Here is a 7,033-nt window from a genome sequence, read left to right on the forward strand (position 1 = left end):
AGATTCAGTTTCCTCATCTCTGAAGTGCTCGTCGTTAATATTTACCTCAAAGAGAAATAAGTTGGTGCATTTAAAATACCAGTGTCTGGCATGGTGGAGCTATTCAATAAATAGTCACTTCAATGCAGCAAACTTGTTGCCTTGAAGGAACTGAATGTAAATAGATTTAGCGCTGTCCAAACAACTAGCAATAATACACGTCAGAATATGGTCAGTGAAATTAAAATGGCAAGAACAAATTTGGGATACATAGAGGGAGAAGAGAGTATTTTTGTTTAGAGAAATTAGGTAAAAATTTATCAAGGCAGTCCCTTTCTTTTGGACCTTAGAAGATTAGATTTTCATATGCAGTGTAAGGGTATTTGATATACAGACCCTCCTTCAAAAATTAGCCATGGTCAGGATAATACGGCTGGCAAGTTGAACTTCTCTGGTAAAGTATCACAGTCGTCTACCAAGAAGTAGTTTCAAGAGGCAGATTTTAGAGCCTCGGCTCTAGTTTGTCCTATTCAGCCCTTGTCAATAACTTGATTATCACATAGGGGACAGAAAGTGGGAAGGATGGTGTACACGGAATAACAGAATGCAAATCCAGTGGGTTGAATCTTGTAAGATGATGTTTAAAAGCAGATGTATTTACAGTCCTGTCATGAGATCCACCAAATAATAAGGCACTAGAGTTTGGGTGGGGAAAGAAAGAACACCTTGATTTTAGTCAACTGTGAGTCATGTGTGAGAGAGCATCTAAAAACTCATTGCGATTTTACTCTGCAGGAATAAAATTACTTCACTCAACAAACATCTATGGATGGGCTATTGTATGTAAAGAACGTACATCAGTAAAGAACACACACCTGGACATTGTGATCTCGGGACTTTAATAGAATAAACAGAAATGAAAGGAATTTCACAGTTAAATGTCACACTGCAATTGTGACAAGTGCCAAAAGGGAAAAGTACATACATAACAAGGGGACCTGAACTCATGTCAGGGTCAGGGGAGGCTTCATGGAAGAAGTGACTTTTGCTGAGAAAGATATTTGGGAATTAACCAGGTAAAAGAGAAAGTCTTCTAGGTAGAGGGCACAGCATTTACAAAGCCCTTCGGCCAAAAATGAGAATATAGAAGGAGAAGATAAGATACGCCAGGATTGAGCCTCAAAGGAATTCAGTTCAACTGGCACAACTTGATATCTCAAGTCGACTAGACGATTAATATAAGGTGGAACGTGGTCAGTGCTGTGAAAGAGCTCAGAATCAAGTTTTGCAGAACATCGTAGATACTTCTGTTTGCCTGGGGAATTAGGTACAAATCCACCAAGAAGATGATGTTTCATTTGGGTCATTAAAGAAAGATCTGGTTGTGGCAGGCAGGGTTAGGGTATTCTCTATATGCGAAGACCAATTAGCGGAGGATAAGAGAACATTAAATTATTAAACAGAGAGGCAGGAAGAAAATCAGGACAATGTGGGATCATGGGAATTAAAGGAAGACAGCAGTACAAAGAGGGAAGGGTCACAATTTGGAATGGTTTCACAGAATTCAAATAAGATGAGGCCTGAACTATAGCCACCATATGAGCTGGAAATTATTGGTGAGCTTAGTGTGAGGAGACTGAGCTGTGAGTAAAAAGTGAGTAAATGGAGACAGCAGGTAGGTAGCAGCTGGTAACAGCCAGAAAACTCAAAAATGTAGGATTTTAGTGGCAGGATCCCTGTGATGTTCATTCTTTGTATTTTTGGAAGGACGCAGAGTGCAGTAGTGATGTAGTAGTTATACAAAAATTAATTTCAGTTGTTGGATGAATGAATATTTGGGAAAAGAAAGGTTAATTATACTAGAAATGGGACAAGACTTTGGGGAAAAAGAGTTGATATTATACTCTGTCTCTAGCAAATTACTAACTTTGTGACCTTGGGCAAGTCATTTAACCACTTTGAGCCCTACTTTCCTCACTTACAAAATGAGGGTAATGATAATTGATCTAATTTCCCAAGAGAGTTGGTGAGCATATAAAAGTAAGAAACTTTACACGAATGTGCTGTATAGACTGTGGGGTGCTTACCTAATAAAAGATATTTTAGTATTCGAAGGATTAGAAGCTATATCAGGGACTGACGAGGTGGTCAGCGCATTGCCTCCTCTTCCTGGACTACATTTCCTAGAGACACTTGCATTGAAATAGTCATGCATTTGAGTTTGAGCCAATGACATGTGACCAGAGGTGATATGTGTCACTGCTAGGACTCAGTCATTAAAACATCCCATAAGCGCTCCTGTATGTTTCTTCTGCTTCTCCTGGTTTGATGCAGATGGGTGGGGGACCTTGGAAGATATATATTGTTGGAGGTACAAGTTCTTACTACCAGTCTGGAAAATAATTTGACATTAGCTTCAAAATTTGAACCTTCTCATATCCCATAGTCCTGCCATTGTACTCCTAGGTATATTTGCCCTAGAGAAACTCGTAAATGAGCTTTTAGGAGACATATATGAGTGAGTTTATTGTTTATAATAACCCAAACTGAGAACAATCTAAATGCCTTTCGATAGGAAATCCAGTGTCCATCCGCAGAAGAATGGAGAAGACAATTTATGTTCACAAAAATTAAATAACAATGTGAGAACAAATCACTATCCATGAAACTCCATAAATGAAAGTAAGAAACATAATGATATGTAAAAAACACAAGTCACAAAGGAAAATATATGTTGTGGTAAAATTGTAAAAAACCGAAAAAGATAAAATGACAGGGCTGAGCAATATACTTTTCAGCACTGTATGCACCTGTGGCTTTTTAAAAAGAGGAAGGGAATTGTATAAATCATCTATTGCCAAAAAAAATACTGCACACAACCACCACACAACTCGGTGACTTAAAGAGACACGTAATATTTATGTAGCGTGCCGTTGGCTGCACTCATCTGATCTTGCCAGTGCTCGGCTGATCTTAGCTGGGCTTCCTTATGCTTCCGTGGGAGCTGCGGTTGGCTGGTGGTCCTGGTAATCTGGGCTGGCACGTGCCCTTGGCTTGGCTATTGACTGCTCTAGGATGGCCATGACCTAGTGTGACATAGCTCTGCTTTGCATGTCGGTCACCATCCAGCTGGCTAGTCTGGACGTTCTCTTGACAAGGCCCAGAGGGGAAGAATAAGCAAACACAGTCCTGCAAAGGGCAAACAGGAATATGCACATGCGTTGCTTACATCCTATTGGCAAACACAAGTCATGTTACCAAGCCTAGCATTAAAATGGGAGGGGATGATGATGCTATAAGGCAAGGCCATAGGAGGACATTAATGGGGGGGTATTAATGCAGTCAGTCTGCCACAGGGACACTCATCACAGAATTCAGGACCCTGATGGCACTGTCAGGAAGGCAAGGGGTAGAAAGAAGAAACACTCAGCCGCCATTGGTGATGTTCTAGTATCTAAATGAGGTAGCGGTTCTATTATTTTTCACTTCATAATTATGCCTTGTGACTTGTGACATATACATATATGTTTATCCTTTTGTAAGTACCAAATGCTATATATATATATATATGTTTTTTCCCAAATGCTATATTTTTAGAATACTGTGGGAAAAAGCTTTTTGGGAAGTACAGTAGAAGGTGAGACCTCTGGATTCTCTTTCTGTGTTTCTGCAAAATGGGATATTAACTGTCGCTTTTTAACAGAAGATTGTGACTTTGACCAAGAAATCACTTATTAAGTGAACTTGAAGGACAAGCTTTGCCAAACTGGTGAGAATAATTCTTTCTTGTAGAGACCTCAGATCACATTTCAACATTGTGGAAAGCGCACATTTCTCCTGCTCTGTTTTTCTCCCTTTTATTCTGTTTAGTTTATTCCCGGAACAAAGATACCACAGCTTGTCTTCGAAAGACTTCCATGTGAGTGTGAAAGAGGGTAGAATTTGGAACATGCTCGAGTTCAGATAAAACTCCGGATTTTTTGTTTTGTTTTGTTTTTCAAAGCGCTTCTCAATTGGACCCAGATCCCAGACCTCCAGGGTTTGATTCATTCATCTCGAGCGGGAACTATGTTTTTTCTCCCCTCTCCAGAAGACTGGGATATTCACTTGAGAAAGACACTGCCGTCTGCTTTTTTCACATCACAAAAGAATTAATGTTTGCACAGCCCTTTGAAGATGTGGTGTCACGCATGTGCTATTATTAATAACAAGCTACAGATCGGCCTCACACCATCTGAAAAACAGGGCCGTGCCACCATGAAAGGACCCTTATTCCAACCAGTTCGCCATTCGGCTTAGCCCAGATCCAGCTTCAGACTGGGGCTTGTTCCAGAACCTGGATAAAGAAAGGACGCAGCTGGAAGGAAACAAAACAACATATACCACCCAATCCCTTACAAAAATAAAGTAAAAAGGAGGTTTTTATAACCCTTAGAGGTCAGTGCCACCCACTACAAGCATTTCCGCCGGAACGTGGGTTTGGGGTGCAGCACCTGCTGGGGCGAGGACCAAAGGAGCGTGTCTTTGATTGTGCATGCATTCTGAGGAAGGAAAACATTCCCAGGGTTCATGGGCTTGCACAGACAGGCGAGAAGTCACTGATCACAATCTGCTAGGAGTCTTTCCTTTCCTATTTGCGCAGTGCTCTGAGTTGTTCTGTCCCCCCCTTTTTTTTTCTTTTCTGAAACCACTAATATCATTCCTCCAGTAGCTCTGTGCATTTACAAGCTACCTTTGCACGGCTGCATTGGAGAAAATGGATGTAAAATCCGGCTACTGTAAATACCCGTCCAGGGAAGACTTCCGCACATGTTTTCATTTGGAGAGGCAAGTACAAACAGAGAGAGCTGAAATGGAACCGGGGGTGGGGGGGGATCTCCACTAACAGCGGGGATACCCGCTGACAACAGCAGCCTGAGGAGGAGCAAATTTGAGAGCTGGGTCTATTACTTCTGTTTTTTGGGGGGAAAAAAATATCTCTGCATCTGTCTTTGGTGGCGATTCTCGACGCCTTCCCCTTGTTTCGGCCTCCCCTCGGCTCTGCGTGTTTGGGAGCTGGTTATTCAAAATGGACTCCGGCCTCATTTCCGCGATACAGGGGTTTGCAGAAAGAGAAAGTATTTCTTGCTCCATTTCAGGCCCCAACCCTGAAGGTGTTGCATTATGAAAAATGGAGCTGCAGAGAGAAAGAGAGAAGGAGCAAGCAAAAAGAGGCAAAAGTACAAAACTCAAGGAAATCAAGATCATGCTGTGCAAAATTGTTACAGCTGTTTCTGCTTTTATTGGCTGTTTCTTCTGGCTTCCCTTTTTCAGCAACTGTGGTTCATATGGGCAGGAAGGCGTCCAGCACGGACAGAGGACCGAGCAAGGAAGGAGGGGTGGGGTACGAGCTGGGTGAGGGTTCCCTGAATTTCCTATGGCACTTGGAAGGGATACACATCAAAGCATTTCTTTTTCTTTTTCTTTTTTTTTTTTTTTGATAGTTTTGTGGAAGCCCTAGCAATAGAATTCAGATGCTCTTAATGGAAAGCTCTTAAAAGCATCCCACCTCCCTGGCTGGATCAGATTAGTGGTCCGTTTTAAGACCTTGCACTATGCCTGGAAATGACATCCCCGTATCTCTGAGGACATAAAGTGTCAAGACACATCCCTTTCCTTCTCTGTCCCCGACTGTGGTTCACCTAGACCACCACACAGGGCTGAGCATCTGGAGAGTGCGTATTTCCCCCCGGGGGCCGCTGTTTCTCATGGTTACAAATGGAATGAGCTCTGTGTCTGCTCACTGACCCTAGGAGGATATTGGCAGCTTGGATGCAGCAGCCCAGGGCCTGGTGTAAGCAGCTCACCCACCTTGATTCCCCGGCATAGCAGCTGGAAGATGAGCCAGAAAAAAAGCCTGTGGAAAAGCCCACAATTCCTCTCTCTCTTTCTTAAAACTTCCTATGGAACTGGTGATTTAAATGACATTTTTAAGGTGTATAAAATTGCTTAAACTGGAGTTCTTGAATTTAATACTATTCTTAACCACACTTGCCTGCCCCCTCCACACAGCCACACTCTTAACCAAATTCAGTCTACAAACCCTAAGGAAAGATTATTCTTTTTTTTTTTAAGATTTTATTTATTTATTTATTTCAAAGAGAGGGAGAGCATGACCAGAGGGGGGAGGGGACAGGGGCAGAGGGAGAAGCAGGCTCCCCATTGAGCAGGGAGCCCAACGTGCGACTTGATCCCAGGACCCTGAGATCATGACCTGAGCCAAAGGCAGACGCTTAACTGAATGAGCCACCCAGGTGCCCCAGGAAAGATTATTCTTAAAGCAAATACTGAGTCCCCAAATGAGGGCAAGTGGGGCAGGAAAACAGGAAGATAGGGAATATAGCAAAGGGGAAAGTGTTTACTTACGTTTGGCTTGTGGTTAGAGCAAGAAGGAAAATATAATGAATAGGTGATTTATGAAAAATGCCTTTATCTGGTGATACAGTGTTGTGTGCTCTCACATTAAAAAACAATCCAATCCAGTGAGCCCAGCTGTAGAATGAAGGACAAATCCCGAGCCCAGGGCCCAAGCAGTGGTTCTGCTTTGGAACTTACTTGGCTTTTCTGGACTGGACTTCTGGTTTGGCTGTGGGAGGGCAAATCACAACCCAGGTGCCTCAGTGCGCTCATCTGGAAATGGAGCCGCACTGTGGAGATGGATTGATGGAAGGCGGCGAAGCACCTTGAGACTATCAAACGCCAGGTAATTGCCAACATTAAATCTAATAGCGTAATTAAGGTGTTGAAGGTTGTGTCTTGGTCATTTTGTTTTCTAAATGCAAGAAAGGACTCCTTCCAAGCTCGTTCTATTTATTTTCCCAAGGAGGTCATTGAATGACCGGAAAACATGGGGATTTGGACGACCATAATGAACAGTGACATATTTGGGGATATACCCATGCTGCTTCTGCATTTTCTAATTTCACCTATTCCTCGTGTTACCTTTTCTCTTATGTGTTAATAATGGTTAACAACACCTCGTTCTTGCCAAATATGACATTTGTTTAGAACTTTT

This window comes from Zalophus californianus, chromosome 7 (genome assembly GCF_009762305.2).
Source record: "Zalophus californianus isolate mZalCal1 chromosome 7, mZalCal1.pri.v2, whole genome shotgun sequence".
Taxonomy (NCBI): Eukaryota; Metazoa; Chordata; class Mammalia; order Carnivora; family Otariidae; genus Zalophus; species Zalophus californianus.